The following is an 18255-nucleotide window of genomic DNA, read 5'->3' on the forward strand; positions in this document are numbered from 1 at the left end:
TGAAGGGAGAGCCCAGCTATAACAAGACACTCCTCTTTCCCTCTCAGTGGGGGAGTTGGGCTTTTATCTCCACAGTACTGGAATGAGACTACCGATAAACTCTGCCTCAGGATGTCAGTAAAGACTGGGTAAGGAGCCAGACTTCCATCCTCACCTAGTGGTTGAGGCACTCCTCCCTGCTAAGGTGGTATCAGAGAGGGCTGAGTGGGAAGCTGGGATTTCTACCATATTCCAGCCATAACTAGACTTCTCAGCTCTTTGTAGCATAGAAGAGGCCTGATAGAAAGTCTGAACTCCTACTCCCATGCTCACTTCAGCAGCCCATATACTAAAATTGAACTCCTATTCCCACCCAGCAATGAGATGCCCTTCTGCTTCCCAGGATTCAGTAAAGGCCAAGTGGAGAATCAGGGCTTCTACATGACCTGACAATATTATAATAAGGCATCACTAGCCTTCCTCCACTGATGTGGTGTCACAGAAGACCTACCAAAACAAAGATTTAAATATGACCCAGAACCTCATAATTTATAAGCAAAAATGTTCAAGATACAACTGAGAATCACTCATAAGGAACCAGGAAAATCTTAAAAGAGATGAGATAATCAACAGACAACAATACCAAGATTATACTGATGCTGGAGTTATCTGACAAGGATTTTAAGGTAGCCATCATAATAAATGCTTCAACAAGCAATTACAAACATACTCATAAGTGATGAAAAAATCAAAACCCTCACCAAAAAAAAAAAAAAGAAGATATAAAGAAGTAGTGGAAATTTTAGAACTTAAAAAATGCAAGAATCAATATAAAAACTCAGGAGTTCCCTGGTGGCCTAGTGGGTTAAGGATCCAGTGTTATCACTGCTATGGCACAGGTTCAATCTCTAGCCTAGCTTGGGAACTTCTGCAGGTCGCAAATGAGGCCAAAAAATAAAAACAATCAGTGGGATCGGTAGTAGAATGGAGAGACTAGAGCAAAAGATCAATGAACTTAAAGAAAGAACAGAGTATTACCCAATATGAATAACAAAGAGAAAACAGCAGGATAAAAATGAACAGAACCTCAAGGTTTTGCAGGACTATAACAAAAGGTGTAATATTCATGTCATTAGAATCCCAGAAAGAGAGGAGAGAAAGGGCAGCTGAAAAAGCATTCAAAGAAATAATTGCAAAAATCCCCCAAGTTTGACAAAATACATTAAGAGATTTTAGAAACCTCACAGGGGAAAAAGAAAGAAGGAAAGAGAAAGAAAGAAAGAAGGAAGGAAGGAAGGAAGAAAGGAAGGAGTTTCCATTGTGGCTCAGTGTGTTAAGAACCAAACTAGTATCCATGAGAATTCAGGTTCAACCCCTGGCCTTGTTCAGTGGGTTAAAGATCCAGTGTTGCTGCAAGTGGCAGTTCAGGCAATCACAGATGTGGCTCAGATCCCATGTTGCTGTGGCTGTGGTGTAGGTTGGCAACTTCCATATGCCAGAGGTGTGGCCCTAAAAAGAAAAAGAAAAAAAAAGAAATATAGTAAACCACAAAGAGGAGACTCTTTTACTGAGCCTTGTCATTAGAAAGAGCCCCAAAACAGAAATAAATTATAGTCAGGAGGGTCATATTAAAAAATAGTAATAATGACTATTGCTTTATAGCATCACTGTCATAGCATTAAGTTTAGTGGGTGTAAAAATACTTGAGGATTGATAGCTTAATTTAAGAGTTTACATCTGTTAAGCAAATACACTGTAACATAACATTCAATCAGTGAGCCACTGAAGTACTTTTAGTCAATGATTTTTGAGGAAAAGTTTTGTTTCATAAGCCACCAACATGACTCTTTTTTTCCCAACTATCACATTTAAAAATATTTCCCGGAGTTCCCGTCATGGCGCAGTGGTTAACGAATCCGACTAGGAACCATGAGGTTGAGGGTTCGGTCCCCGCCCTTGCTCAGTGGGTTAACGATCCGGTGTTGCCATGAGCTGTGGTGTAGGTTGCAGACGCGGCTCGGATCCTGCGTTGCTGTGGCTCTGGCGTAGGCCAGTGGCTACAGCTCCGATTCGACCCCTAGCCTGGGAACCTCCATGTGCTGCGGGAGCGGCCCAAAGAAATAGCAAAAAAAAAAGACAAAAAAAAAAAAAAAAAAAAATATATATATATATATATATATATATTTCCCATCCTCTACACAAGTTGAGAACAAAATTAGGATGTGAGCATTTAAAAATAAATTCATTGTTATTTATTTGATGCACTGTCTAGTGCAGGTATACATTTTATTGTGCTTCAAGATATTTCATTTTTCATAAATTGAAGGTTTGTGGCAACCCTCAAGGTTTGCTTGACTTTCAGCAAAAGAGTTTCAGCAAAGGCTCAGTAGGCTTCTCATCTTGTTCAGAAAAGAGGTTAATCTGGGAGACTTTAGTCTCTTTCAAGACAGTGTGACCTGAATCCACTAAGATCTGTGGCAGACAGTTTGATTTGAATTTGATTTAGGTTTTTGGCATCTTTTTCAATCTCTTCATTCTCTGGAGTTCTGCTTCAAAATGCTAGGGCTTGTGTTTGAATTAGAAATATGATAAAGAAGTTCCCGTTTTGGCTCAGTGTTAACGAAACCAATTAATATCCATGAGGGCGTGGGTTCAATCCCTGGCCCTTCTCAGGGGGTTAAGCATCTGGCATTGCTGTGAGCTGTGGTATCAATCACAGATGCAGCTTGGATCCCGAGGTGCTGTGTCTGTGGTGTAGGCTGGCAGCTGCAGCTCTGATTGGACCCCCAGCCTGAGAATTTCCATATGCCAAAGGTGTGGCCCTTGAAAAATTAAAAAAATAAAGAAATATGATGTAATCCAATGTCATATTGGACATGATAGTGAAAAGGGAATGTCCTTGCATGCCTTCTTACTCTATTCACCAACTGAAGTGTGGCAATAGGAGAAAATGTACTCTCTTGGCACTGTTCCTATCACATGCTTCTTAGAACATACTTTTCGAGGGGCCCAAGTTTCAATCAGTTAGTTTAACTAAACAAACCTGGCTAGCCCTGCCCCCAACAACACAGCTGTGTCAGACCAGTTTTGACTCTGTTTAACCTCATGATGAATCAACAAATCAGTTATTTCCTGGTACAAGAAATTCCACTTTTCTTTTTGTCTTTTTTTTTTTGCCTTCTCTAGGGCTGCTCCTGCAGCATATGGAGGTTCCCAGGCTAGGGGTCCAATTGGAGCTGCGGCCGCCGGCCTAGGCCAGAGCCACAGCAATGTGGGATCAGAGCTGCGTCTTCGACCTACACCACAGCTCACGGCAACGCCGGATCCTTAACCCACTGAGCAAGGCCAGGGATCAAACCCGCAACCTCATGGTTCCTAGTTGGATTCATTAACCACTAAGCCACGATGGGAACTCCGAAATTTCACTTTTCACCATGAGATAATAAACATGGATTATTTGGTGGTCACTGTTTACTTTTACTTTCCAAATTAGAATGATTTAATAACTTGGTAAAATTATTATGACTTAGAAGAAAAGATTTTAAATGGGATTCAAATGAGGAGAAAGAGGAAAGTGAAGGAAGAAAGGCAGAGATAAAAAGTAAAATTAAAAATAAAACAAATGTGGAACTCCTGTCATGGCTCAAAGGTTAATGAACCTGAATAATATTCAGGAGGACGAGGGTCTGATCCCTGGCCCCACTCTGTGGGTTAAGGATCCAGCTTTGCCATGAGATCCAGCATTTCTGTGGCTGTGTTATAGGCCAGCTGCCACAGCTCCAATTCAACCCCTAGCTTGGGAACCTCCATATGCTGCTGCTGCGGCCCTAAAAAGACAGGAAAAAAAAGTTTTTTCATGTGTTTCAAGGGGAATGTGGAAAAACAGCTTCAGAGAATAATACAGAAGCTAAGACAACATTTCTTGAATACAAATTACTGCCTTAGCAGCACAAACATGTTTCTTTTTTATCATGAGTAAGAAGCATCAACAATTCCTTCTTAACATGCATTTGAAATAGTGGGATAATCCAAATACAAAATAATCAACACACTTTATTCTAACATAGACAGAAAACATTTATGAGCCTAGTTGCAACATAATTTGTATAAGCTCTGTTCCTTCCTGCTTCCTCTGTATTCATGATGTAAACTAGGTTCTGCAGCCATCTATCTCCATCCATCTCTAAAATGGAGGGAGTGATATGGGGCAAAACCTTATTTTCTTGCATGATTTACAATAGAGATTTGACTATTTTCTTATAAACTTTGAGAATGAACTCTTCAGGAGAAATTCAGTCTTCTCTGACTTACCCACATTACCCTTCTCTGGATTACTCCCAATTTTCTATGGACACCCTGGAGCGTCAGATGATTTTTTCCCTGCCTTCCTGTACTGTTAGATGATTTTTTCCCTGCCTTCCTGTGCTGTTAGATGGTACATGCTTATATTGCACAATATCAGCCTCAAGGGAAGTGGCATTAGGAAGATAAATCATTTGTCCAATTTATATCTTTACAGTTTTAATTTTCTTCTCATTTTGTTTGTTTTCCTTTAAATCCTTGACTATATTTATTATTTTGTTTTGTTTAGGTGGTGCCTGAGGTATTGGAAATTCTGGGGCCAGAGATGAAACCCACACCACAGCAGCATCCCAAATGACCCATTGACAACATCGGATCCTTAACCCACTGAGCCACCAAAGAATTCCTTGACATATTTAAAATAATCATTTTCCATCTCGTTAGCTATATCCATTATTTCTGTTATTTTTGGTCTATGATTTTTCTCCTGGTAATGGGCCAGAGTTTTGTTTTGTTTTGTTTTTTAAAGGTCTGGTAGTGTTTGATTGGACGCTGGACATTATAACTATTGTATTGTTGAGAGCTGAGACTTTGTTGTTCTTTTTAACAAGTGTATAAATTTGTTCTTGGAGTTCCTGTCCGTGGCTCAGAGTAAGCGAATCCGACTAGTATCCATGAGGATGCAGGTTTGATCCCTGGCCTGGCTCAGTGGGTTAAGTGTTGCCGTGAGCTGTGGTATAGGTTGCAGATGCGGCTCAGATCTGGCGTTGCTGTGGCTGTGGCATAGGTAAGCAGCTGTAGCTCCGATTGGACCCCTAGCCTGGGAACCTCCATATGCTGCAGGTGCAGCACTAAAAATAAAATAAAATAAAATAAACTTGTTCTGGTGGGCAGTTACTTTACTAGCAGGTCCCCTTGATTTCTGTTGAGGCTTGGCTTAAAGATTTTGTTATGGTGCCTCTAGGGCTGCCTTTATTCCAGGGCCAGTGCAGCATTACTACTAAGGTGTAACCCTTCTCAGGTTCCTTTGATGGCTCCAAATGTTCAAAAAAGTCTCTCTGACCTGGATGGATGGAATTCAAAATTTCCTAAATCCTCCCTTAACTCTTCAGTCTCTTTCTTGCCTGGCCTTGTTGAATTTCACTCTATGACATAGAGTGCTATTCAGACAAGGAACTAAGGGAACCCTTGTGAAAATGTCTCGGGCTCTTTCCTTATGCAGCTTGCTCCCCTACACTATTCTGCAGTGCAAATTTCAGCCATTTCAGCCTCACCAAACTAGATTTCTGTCTGCTCATCTTAGTGAAATTACCATGCCCCATTTGAATTTTCTCTCCCTTTGTTATGGTTTAAAAATTGCCTCCAGGAGTTCCCTGATAGCTCAGCAGGTTACAGATCCAGGATTGTCTCTGCCATGGCTCAGGCCACTGCTGTGGTATGGGTTTGATCCCTAGTCTGAGAACTTACATATGCTGTGGGCAAAGCCAAAAAGAAAAAAAAAATCACCTCTAGGTAGGGTTGCTGGATTTAAAAAATAAATATACAATATTACTATTTTTATACATATTTATACTAAAAAAGATTCACTATGTATCTGAAATTCAAATTTAACCAGACAGTTCATATTTTTTTTTTTTTTTGTCTTTTTGCCTTTTTCTGGGGCCACTCAGATCTGAGCCAAGTCTGCAACCTACACCACAGCTCACCGCAATGCCAGATCCTTAACCCACTAAGCAAGGCCAGGGATTGAACCTGCAACCTCATGGTTCCTAGTCGGATTCGTTAACCACTGCGCCACGACGGGAACTCTGCAGACAGTTCATATTTTATCCAGCAACCTTATTTTCAGGCAGAAAGCCAGAAAAATTGAGGGCTCACTTCAATAGTTTCTCTTCTCTTGGAATCAAAATCTTGAGTACACTGGGTTCCCAATATCTGAAAACGGTTGTTTCATATATTTTGTCCAGTTTTCTAGCTGTTTACATTGCAGTACCTGTTACTACCTCTTGGCTAGAAATGGATGTTCATGGTGCACCTTTAAAACAAGCAAGCAAGCAAACAAATAGGACAACTGCCCTATCTAGAACTGTTCAAGGGAATTGGTAAAGAAACAGTACATAAACATCCTGGAGTATGTTACATGGAGCTACTTGTATGAGAAAGAGCTTGCTTATAATTCAGAGAGTCTGCCTTTCATTCAAGGTTCTTATTTGAAATCCCTATTATTCTTCTGCTTTATGGTCCCCACAGGCTTTACATTTACCTCAGTCTTAGCTGCTTCAGATCATGTCAACCTATCTCTTTGGGTCTTCACAAGGGACATATAAGGTGAAAGCTTGGCACTTCACATATCCTGTATTGTTAGAAGGACCATTTCGAATATACTCTGAAAAACAGTCAGACATCACACAGCCATCCTCACGTAAGAGAGTTCATTTTATTCACATAGATTGCAACAATGACTGTCATTTCTGGGAAGTTTAGAGAGACAGTGTTCATCAAATAACAGTTACATGGATAGTAGAAAGAACCTTCGTCTTGTGAGGATGAGTGGGCAACTAATGCTTACTGAGTTTCTATTATATGCCAAGTGTTTCATATTCAGTGGTGTGCTGAAGCCAGCCTGTGCCAGCTCACACAGGCTTGTGAGAGGAAATTGTTAAAGTTTTAGGAATCTTGCCAGCCCTTTTTTTTTTTTTTTTTTTTTTTTGGCCATGCCTGTGGCGTGCAGAAGTTCCTGGGCCAGAGATAACACCCAAGCCACGGCAGCAACCTGAGCCACAGTAATGACAACGTCAGATCCTTAACCCACTGTTCCCCCAGGGAATGCCCTTGCCAGCCATTTTTTAAGCTACTGGAATCCCGAAATTGATGAGAGGACTTTACCACGGAATTTATCAAATGCTACAAATCCTGGCTCCACCATCGACTCCAAGATCTGATTGTTAAGCATTTATCAGTACATCACATTTTCCATTTTATCTTATCCTGTGAACAACTCTGTAAGATATTTATTAGAATGTGAAGTTTAAAGATGGAAGGAAGAGTCAGGTTATATAAGTAATATGGCCCAGTTTTCTGAGAAAACAAGTACAAAACCAATTCTATGTAACTCCATATCCTTTCTGCTCACAGCTCCACACCTTTGAGTCAGGAGAATTAAACAGAATTGTTGCCTTATTTATTTCATTTTATTTTATTCAGTTATTTTTAAATTTTCTATTTTTTGTTTTTTAGGGCTATACCCATGGCATATGGAAATATCCAGGCTAGGGGTCAAAACAGACCTGCAGCCACATTTGTGGCACATCCAAGCCACATATGCGACCTACACCACAGCTCATAGCAACTCCAGATCCTTAACCCACTGAGCAAGGCCAGGGATCAAACCCACATCCTCATGGATGCTAGTCGGTTCTGCTACTGCTGAGCCATGAAGGGAACTCCCTATTTTATTTTAAACTTAAAAATTTTTGTGTCTTCACCCATAGTATGTGGAAATTCCCAGGCCAGAGATGAAACCTGCCCGTAGCAATGACCTAAGCTGTTGCAGTGACAACGCAGCGCAGTGACAACGCAGCCCCACCAATGGCCAGTTGGGTAGAACATGCACTCTAGAGTGCAAACTTGCACTTCTCCATTCTTCTATGAAAGAATAAAGCCTTACTTTGCCTTTTTTTTTTTTTTTTTTTTTTTTTTTGTCTTTTTTATGGCTGCACCCACAGCACAAGGAGGTTCCCTGGCTAGGGGTCGAATCAGAGCTGTAGCCACAGGCCTATGCCACAGCCATAGCAAAGCCAGATCCGAGCTGTGTCTGTGAGCTACAGCACAGCTCACAGCAACACTGGATCCTTAACCCACTAAGCGAGGCCAGGGATTGAACCTGCATCCTCATGGATACTAGTCAGATTCGTTTCTGCTGAGCCACAATGGGAACTCCCTTTACTTTGCTTCTGAATTAAACCTGGTCTTGCTCTTGGCTCAAACGACACCAGGCAGAAGGACTCTTGCTGAAGACTGATTCAGGGGTCAGTAACAAAATTTTGGTGACCGCAAAGGGATAGAGGGTGGCCCTTCCTCTTGCAACCACAAGTCTCTGGGTTTACCTTGGCTCCAAGGGGAAGGACACCAAAGCTTTGGAAGGTTTGAGAAAAAATGACTGACTGACCTTTGAGTACACTCTGATGGGGTAGAATGGTAGCAGCCTTGGACTGAATTCAAAACAATTCTGCCTAACAACCTGATTGACCTTGTGTGGTGTGCACACAGCATAGTCCCCAGAATAATCTGGACTGTGCCTCCTTGAAGGAATCCTACTGTGGCATCCTCAGGAATCAGAGACTGAAACTCATACATGTCTGCTGCTGCCTCTGGCTGGCCTCCTGATAATACTGAATACCCAAGATGGTGTGGAATTGTAGACAAAAAAGAGCCAGGGCAGTCTTGCCTGCTGTCACACCAGCAGTCCTGTCTTTTGACCACTGTACAAGGTGGTATTGGCCTCATCAGGGCTTTCTGCCCTCCTTCCCAACCTCCAGGGGTCAACAGTAGCATTCTCCATAGTCACCTTCAGTTTGGTAAAGGAAAGTGGCCAGCTCTGTGAGCCAAGAGATGAGAGACTGGGAAAAGGCCCAGTCAATAAGGACCTCCTTGACAAAATGGAGTGAGGACACTTGGTCCACTTCAGAAAAAGGCATCAGGGAAGCCCAAGTGCAACAGGGTCCTCCTGGGTGGGTACTCAACTGAGACATGACCTCCTCCAGTCAGGGCTAGTTACTCTGAAGTGGGCTGGAGAGCCCTGAGAAACCACCCACAAGACCAGGAACCCCATTACACGAAGATTTGTGAGCTGCTATGAACACAGGAAACATCCACTGCCCAACTGGTCTCCCTCCTCTGCTTGTGAGGTGAAGTTTGGGTGATATGTCACTGATCAAGTTTCCCCAGGCTCTCCCCAGTAATATGGTCAGTATCCCATGGGAATCCCTCTTGCTTTTAGCTCTCACCCAGCACAAAGTCCAAAAATTCCTCCTTTATGGCCAAAAAGATGAACAAGAAGATTCCTACCTCATACAGCTGTGCCACCCTCTAATGGACTGATTTGGTCAGGAAATAATGTGGCTAAGCTGCTCTGCCTGGAGGCAGTCCCATCTGACCTCCTGTGGGATGTTCTGATTGAGGAGGCACTAACTCAAGTACAGCCATTACAGATTCAAGGGGGACCCTCAGTTATATCAAAGTCCATGCCTTTTGGACACCTATTTTGGTCTTTTGAGGAATCTATTAACAGCTTAGTTCTGGTTCCAAGTTTCCTGAACCAGAATTCTTATTTGAGTCAACCCTGTGGCATTTGTGTGCCAACAAATCACTCCAGTTACCTCCCTTAGCAGTTTGAAACAAATTCAAAACAGAACACCTAAGGTATGGGGAACCAAACGTTCACCATACTGAAGGAGCTCATTAGGGTGCATACTGCAGAAATGGAAGTTTTTTGGGTATCACCTCCTGATGCCCAAACATTTAATCTTCCTATGTAATACAGTCTAGCTCCAATACTGGCTGCAGGATGGCTGCCCAGGCAATGGGTCTCTAAAATTAAAACACCATTTTACAATTGATATTCTATGCCGAAGACAAAAGATATGGGATGAAATTCCTTATGTCTAGTTCTTTTTATGGCCTCATATAAGAACAAAGGCCTTCAGGAGTTCCTGTTGTGGCTCAGCGTAAACGAATCTGACTAGCATCCATGAGGATGCACATTCAATCCCCGGCCTTGCTCAGTAGGTTAAAGTTCTGGCATTGTCGTGAGCTGTGGTGTAGGTCGAAGATGTGGCTCGGATACCACATAGCTGTGGCTGCGGCATAGGCTGGCAGCTGTAGCTCTGATTCGACCCCTAGCCTGAGAACTTCCATATGCCATGGAAGTGGCCTTTAAAAGCTAAAAAAAAGGGAACAAAGGCCTTCAAAATGGATGTGATAATCTATCAGCCTTCCAGGAAAAGTACTCCCTTTGAGGCAGGTCCCTGATGGAGAAGGAGGGCTTATCCAGGTACATGTCCTGGTTTCCACTCCTGATCTACATTAACAGAAAAAGTAAACTCAAAAGCCTGAAGGAAGCAAAGAGAACAGAAACAATGCAGGTCATGGTATTTTCAGGATGAGGAATCAAGTGGTCCCAAATTACAAACCAAACTGGGATCACTAGCACCCTAGGGAAGGGGTGGGAAGACAGAGGCTGACTCATTATAAAAATATGATCTTAAAAGGAATCCAGGCAGCAGGAAAGAAATGTCAGCTGGAGTAAGATAAAGGAAATATATCAGAAGCCAAGGGAACCCTTAGGCATTCTCAGAGCTTCAGGGAATGCTGCCGAAACTATACTGTCACCAACTCTGTCTTTGGAAGGGAATGCAATCCTGAGGTTGTATTTCATTTCCTAAAGTGCTCCCAACATTAGCATAAACTCAGAAACTGGAAATAGAACCAGACTCCCCTACCTCTTACTTGGTCAAAGTTGCTTATGTGTTATTACCAAGATACAGACGGGGAAAAAAATCAGAGAATAAGAAGACTGTTGGTCTCCCATGTCAATCTGATGCCAAAGGAATCTGTATTAATTGCCCACAGAGACTGTAATGAGAGACCCCGAGCCCACAGTGTGGGATAGCAAGCCAAGGAATCTAGGACCCAAACAGTTCCAGGAGGCCATATGTAAACAAGAGGGACACGACACTGGAAGGGAGAATGCTCTCGCTGCCCCAAGGGGGATGGAATTATCGGATCCCCGCCACTAACCCCAAAGGCAGATGGTCCAAAGAGATGAAAAATGACAGAACCAGGTAGCTCCTAAGCTGGCACTCCAATTGATCCCTAATGATCCCTGGATGACACTGGATATAGGGAGAAAGCCTGTTTAATTCTCAGTTAACACCACGCCACTTACCCAGTTCTGAACACCAGATGAAGCAAACTCAGTCACAAGAGTTATACAATGATGGGGGTATCAGGGAACGCCCAAGAATGGGCATTCACAGGGCCATTAGAAGGTAATCTGGATGAACATACTCTTTCCTTTCTGAATGTCCCTGAATGCCCTAGATCCCTGGTAGGAAGAGCTATCTTACATAAATTGGGGGGGTGACTGTCCACCTGGAAGACAAATTGGAGACGAGCATCCCCTTAGACAAAGGACACAGATGATAATGTTAATGGTTGAGGACAAACCTCCTTAGACAGAGCAAGTCAATCTCCCCTGAGTATATCTTGATGGCTGAGCCCAGGGATGGGTGGGATAAGCTGTAGGGGCCAGTCCCATGAGAGTCCATCTAACCCTGGACACACACGGCCCAACAGAAAACAGTACCCTTTCTGTTAGGAGGGCTCGTTGGGCATTGCCCCTGTTATTCGGAGTCTAAGTGATCGGGACCTCATTAGACCATGCCAATCAGCCAATACCTCCCCCATTCTTCCCATAAGGAAACCCAGTAGGGAATACCAGATGGTACAGGACCTCAGGGCAGTCAATGAAGCCACCAAAGATACACATCTAGGAGTCCATAATTCCTACACCCTGCTGGCCACTCTACTGTCCACCAGGACCTGGTATTCTGTATTAGATTTAAAATATTCCTTCTTTTGTATTCCATTAACCCTAGAATCACAAGAAAATTTTGCACGGCAGGACCCAAACACACAACATAAACAATACTACTGGACAGTTCTGCCCCAAGGTTTCAAAAATTCCCCCACCATCTTTGGGAAACTTTAGCTAAAGATGTAAAAGATCTAGATCTAGAGAAGACAACCCTCCTCTAGGATGTAGATGACATCCTGATCACCAGCCACACTAAGGAGGCCTCTGACAAAAATACTCTGAGTAACCACCCTGAACCACCTAGCAGATAAAGGATAGAAAGCGTCCAAAGGAGTTCCCGTCGTGGCGCAGTGGTTAACAAATCCGACTAGGAACCATGAGGTTGCGGGTTCGGTCCCTGCCCTTGCTCAGTGGGTTAATGATCCGGCGTTGCCATGAGCTGTGGTGGAGGTTGCAGATGCGGCTCGGATCCCACGTTGCTGTGGCTCTGGCGTAGGCCGGTGGCTACAGCTCCAATTCAACCCCTAGCCTGGGAACCTCCATATGCCGCGGGAGCGGCCCAAGAAATAGCAACAACAGCAACAACAAAAAGACAAAAAGACAAAAAAAAAAAAAAAAAAAAGCGTCCAAGAAAAAGGTTCAAATGTCACAAACTAGGGTGACCTACCCAGGCTTCATACTCACAGAAGGTCAGAGAAGCCTGCCTTAAGAAAGGAAAGAAGCTATTGGAAGATGGCTTAGGGGTTTCCTGGGGATGGCTAAGTTTTGCTGCATCTGGATCCAAATAGAGTCTTGGCCAAATAGAGTCTTGGCCTCTATTTGAAATGTTGAAATGAAGGGATGATGATCCTTTTGAGTGGAATTCAGAATGCAAAGGGGCCATTCAAAAACTGAAAAATCAGGAGTTCCCCTCGTGGCTCAGAGGAAACAAATCTGACTAGGAACAAAGAGGTTGTGGGTTCAGTCCCTGGCCTCCCTCAGTGGGTTAAGAATCTGGCATTGCCATGATCTGTGGTATAGGTCACAGACGTGGCTTGGATCTGGCATTGTGGGGCTGTGGTGTAGTCTGGTGGTTCAACTCTATTCGACCCCTAGCTGGGAACCTCTGTATGTCGAGGGCATGGCCCTAAAAAGACCAAAAACAAAGAATTGAAAAAGCAATTTCTTCAGGCTCCCACCCTGGCCCTCCCAGAATTAATTAAACCCTTAGACCTTTACTCATAAGAGAAAGGAGGAAATGCTCTTGGGATATTAGCTCAAAACTGGGGCTCCTTACTGGGGTGGCAGCTTAATTCTCTAAACAAACAATTAGATCAAACTGCAGAGGGATGACCTCCTTGCCCACAGGCAGTAGCAGCTACTACATCCCTGCTAAAAGAGGATGAAAAGTTAGCATTTGGTCAGCCAATCACTATAGGGACCACATACCAGGTTCGGGATTTAGTGAGTTCTAAGGGAACAGAATGGCTATACCCTGGAAGGTCGATTCAAGTTCAGACCATGCTTCAGACCTCTGGAGCATGACTGTATAGAAACCATAGACAACAATACATTCCCATCACCACACCTAGGAAGTAAACCTCTCCCAAATGCAGAAGAGGAATGGTTCACAGATGGGAGCAGTTTTACGATAGAGAAGAAAAGGCTAGTGGGATGACCTCCTGAACCCAAGCCATAGAAGCAGGGATTTCTGCCCAAAAGATGGAACTGATAGCCCTCACTGAGCCTATAGAAGTCAGGGAAGATCTTAAATATTTGCACAGATTCCTGGTTTGTGTATGCCTTCCTATATGCACACGATGAGATTTGGAAGGAAAGATGTTTGCTGACTGCAGAGAATAAAAGGATGAAACATGGCTTAAGCATATTGAAGCTCTTAGAAGCAGGACATCTTCCAAAAAACGTGGCAGTGATTCATTGGAGGAGTCACCAAAAGGGAGACACAGAGGCAATAAAGGGAAACAACAAGGTGGACACAGCTGCCAAAAGGTGATCCATCCAAATATTTCCCAGTCTGCACAGAGGAAGAATTACACAAAGCCCCCAAATCAGGCTTCAACAGAGATCCAGGAGGCTATGGGTAGCTAGTTAATGAACATGAGTGGTACTTCTTTCCTCAAATTGCAGCTTGTTAAGTCATCAAGGGGGCTCATTAAGGAACTCCCTATAGGAGGCAAACTCTATATAATTGATTAGTTGAGGTCATGCTAACTCCTGGCATGAAAAGTTTAACCAGTCAGAGAGTAGAGACAAGCCCCAACTGCCCAATGAGAAACCCCAACACCAGCACCCCTTTCACCTCCCCACCCACCCAGGTCCATTCAAACCAGAGGGACATATCCTGGAGAAGACTAGGAGATTGATTTCATTGTTCTGCTGAGAATACTGAGCAATTTCAGGCAACTTCTGGTGCTAGCAGACACATTTTCTAGGTGGATAGAAGCATTCCACACTAGAACTGAAATGGCAGCTGAACTGGCTAAGGCATTACTAAAATAAGTAATTCCTAAATTTGGGCTTCCAGCATCCTTACAAAGTGAATGGTCCAGCATTTGTGTCTCAAGTGATGAAGGGAATAATCAGTACTCTAGGCATAAAAAGGACCTTGTGCTCAGCCTGGAGACCCTAGTCATTAGGGAAAATAGAGAGATCCAATCAGCCCTTGAAACAGGCCTTAGCCAAGCTATATTTGGAAACTCAGAAAAACTGGATTGAGTTGCTTCTGACTGCCCTGTTCAGCAAGCAACTAGCCCCAGGGATAAGTTAAAATTATGTACATCAGGGCACACTTGCCTACAGGCAACAGACCTAGAGACATTGATTTTTGGGAAAAATGTGACATGTGACCCTTATTCTCTTGCTAATACTCGACTTTTATTTTTTTCAGGGCTGCACCATCTGTGGCATATGTAAGTTCCCAGGCTAGGAGTCCAATCCGAGCTACAGCTGCCGGCTTACGCCACAGCCACGCCAGGTTCGAGCCGCATCTTATACTACAGCTCATGGCAACACCAGATCCTTAACCCACTAGGTGAGGCCAGGGATCGAACCTGCATCCTCATGGATACTAGTCAGGTTTGTTACCGTTGGGACACCACTAGAACTCTTCTTGCTAATATTTGGGTTGTGTATCTTAAATTGTCTGGGGTCCCTTGTTTCTACAAGGTTAGACAAAATGGGGGTCGCTCAGGCACACACACAGTCACAGCTGAGGCCTGGGGCAATCACCTATAAACAAAGGGCAGTTGAGAAGTTCCGATCCTCTGCCCCAGGGTTATTTACAACACCCACACATAGCAGGAAGTAGTAACAGAAGAGGGACCTGTGCCTCTCAGAGCCCCTGTAAAAAGGAGAACTGAAGACAGAGGAGGCATTTGTCACCAGCAAAGCCTATTAATTCCAGGGGAATAAAAATGCAATCTGGGTAACAGAGTCTAACCTTATTGTCTTTTCCTTTGTGCTTAGTTTCACTTGTTCCCAGGGGACGGAATGCAGAGGCCTCTCACCTGGCACTTCGGACCAGAGCTCCTAGTGCAAAACGACTGCACCCAACACCTCAAGTCAGACGACCCATTGCAGAAGCGCTGAGCAGGACCGGCGGTTCAAGATGGCGGTGGCGGGCTGTGTGCAGTGATGCTGCGCCGGACGCTGCGATTTGGAGCCGTGAGCAGCACAGCTGCGGCTGCGCTGTGAGAACTCCACCCCCTCCGCTGACAGATCCCTCTTAAGGAGCCCCGCCCACAGCTTGTCGGGAAAGTGAGTGTTTACCCTGTAGTGAAAATGCCTAAATCTCACTCCTTTGATCCGAGAATAAGGATTGCCTTCTGAACCCAACTCAGTCTCCAAAGACATCAGGCAGGAGGATCCTTGTTGGAGACTGACTCAGGGGGTTCTGAAACACCCGCACCCTCTGGTTCCAGAAGGATAACCAAGACTTTGTGTCACTGATGTGCTCATGACTGAGCACAGCTACATGGATCTTTGCTTTTAATGTATTCATTGAGGAGTTCCCGTGATGGCTCAGTGGTAATGAACCCAAGTAGTTTCCATGAGGATGCAGGTTTGATCCCTGGCCTCGCTCAGTGGGTTAAGGATCTGGCGTTGCCGGTAAGCTGTCCTATAGGTGGCAGATGCGGCTCAGATCAGGCATAGCTGTGGCTGTGGTGTATGCTTTTAGCTACAGCTCCAGTTCTACCCTAGCCTGGAAACTTCCATATGCCATGGGTGGTGCAGCCCTAAAAAAGGACATAATTAATAAATAAAGAATTCATTGAGATTAAAAGTAGAAGAAAATGAAGGAAGAGTACCTAAAAGGTAGAAGATAAAAATCTTATTTTAGAAAATGCGTATGTTCCAACAAACTGGGAGAAGAATTTCAGGCTCCTAAGGTTCAGAAGACTAAAGTTATGGGTTCTTTATGGGGAAGACGGCTGGTTGTCCATATGGACTAGGCACTGAGAACCTTGGCCTAAGTGCTCCAGCAAAGTTTCTAATAATGGGGCACCAACAGAATAGAGCTTCTAGAACAACCACTAGCTTTTGAATGGACCAAGAATGGTTTCTGAAACAATCGTAGACAGAAGCGGCTATTTAGCTTCAGGTAGAGGGGTAAGTTCTGAAGCTTGGCTGTTACTTGATTTTGGTGATTAGGCCTTAGATCAAGTTTCATCTGGTTGTCATGGATAAGTGAAATCTGTTATGTACAAATAGATATAATTCATAATATGCAAATATTATAAGCTGCTGGAGGAAGTCTTTCAGAAGACATGACCACCAGTTTGACCTGACTGCTGGACTTCAGCAATTGGAGCTCCTTACCCTCATCCTTATCCTAGGAAATGTACTCTGATTGCATTCCCCATCCTAGTGAGACAGGAGGGAAAGAGGTAGGACACAAATGCTAGATAATGAAGAAGGGTGCAGCCGTTGGGATGAGATAAAGACTGGCTGGAACCAGCTGAAACTAAGGTGGCTTTGAGAATAGTCTGGCCATTGACATTTAGCTCATGATACCTTCATTGTAATATTAAAAATCACTCCCCCTCATGCCATGACAGTTTCAAGTTGGACCATTAAAGGCCAAAATTTGGGCAATGGCCCAGTTTCTGGGAAATCCTCCTACTCGTTAGCCTATGAAATTACTTAACCCATAAAAACCTGCAACCGCATGCTCAATTTCTGAGCCAGTATGCATTCTGCCCATGGAGTGTGTATCTCTGAATAAACTTGCTCTTCCTTTACTCTAGCTCACTCTTGAAGTCTTTCCCATTTAAAGCCAAGAACCTTCACTTGGTGGTCCATCCTAAGATCCAGGACATGACATTTCCCTCACCTACAACACTAGAAGCTGCTCAAGGACACAGCCTTATGAAAATGATGTGGTGTTGAGACTCTTCAGTGTATGGCACTGAATACAGGCAAAGTTTCTATATAGACTTTTAAGATGTGGAGGGCAGGTGTGGAGATCTGCTCATCTTTCCGTGGCCCAAGACAGGCACGGTAAGTTCCCTTGCTTTTTGAACCTGCTGCCTATCAGTCTAAAATTGTTGGCCAGTGGTTGGTCTCTCCCCCTGTTCTTTGTATATGGGGTAGGAGGTTTCTTCAGATTTCACCCAGGAAGCTCTGGAGGAGGTTCATGAACCAACATCAGCAAAGAGATTCCAGGATTATACCTGGAAATATAGCAGAATGGGGGGAAATTATGGTCTTAAATGCTGGAATCAAGATTCATTTTAGGGAGTATCTTAGTTTAGGTCTTCCAAGAAGCAGATGAAATTATATGGGCAATAGATTTACTGAGGAGAAAGACATAAAGGAAAGGGGGGAGGGGGCAGAGTAGGCATGGAGAGCCTTCAGACTGTGATGAAGATCTTATGCCTGGGACCAGAAGGAGTAATGTGTAGGATAGAGCCTCAACTGCAAGACAGTTCTGAGAAAGTCTTGGCCCAGTCAACGGGACAAAACTTCCATGGGACTTCTGTGAAAAATTCTCATGTCAGGCAAAATGGCCCATCTTAGTAGCCTCACTGTGCACTCACTGGCGGGGGGCATCTTGAGGGAAGTATAGCATGTGTGCATTGTGTGTGTGTGTGTGTGTGTGTGTGTGTGTGTATTTGTATGTGTATAAATCCAGGGGGAAAAGCTGCATTCCATCTGTTGACCAACAAGATAGAAAACCTGTGTGTTGTGCATGGAAAGAAAAACAATTGCTGAGTTGTTTTTCCATAGAGACAGGCACTCAAAGTCAGAGTGGTCACTAGAGTGGTCACAGCAACCTTGGGGAGGGCACTGGAAATCGCACAGATTGTGCTGTTAGAGCATTGGATGAATCTTGTCTAGCTCTGCTGGTCTGGGAAGACTGACTGCAAAGACAAGGC

General features: G+C 43.8%; 1 long non-coding RNA gene across 9 annotated transcripts in view; it reads right to left on the minus strand.

Moving 5' to 3' along the window:
* Window positions 1-15507, minus strand: part of LOC110255688 (uncharacterized) — an 81108-nt gene extending 65601 nt beyond the window's left edge. For 6 of the 9 annotated variants that reach the window (XR_014822746.1, XR_014822740.1, XR_014822720.1 and 3 more), the window contains exon 1: window positions 15385-15507. This is a non-coding gene — a long non-coding RNA (uncharacterized LOC110255688). Of the gene's footprint in view, window positions 1-15317 lie in introns of all 9 variants that reach the window. The other 3 variants (XR_014822725.1, XR_014822736.1, XR_002336343.2) reach the window with 1 other exon arrangement.
* Between the last annotated feature and the right edge of the window lie 2748 nt (window positions 15508-18255).

This window comes from Sus scrofa, chromosome 1 (genome assembly GCF_054392235.1).
Source record: "Sus scrofa isolate SSC_HxYL_T2T_F1_AM1 chromosome 1, Sscrofa_HxYL_maternal_Yorkshire_Landrace_v2.0, whole genome shotgun sequence".
Classification (NCBI taxonomy): domain Eukaryota; kingdom Metazoa; phylum Chordata; class Mammalia; order Artiodactyla; family Suidae; genus Sus; species Sus scrofa.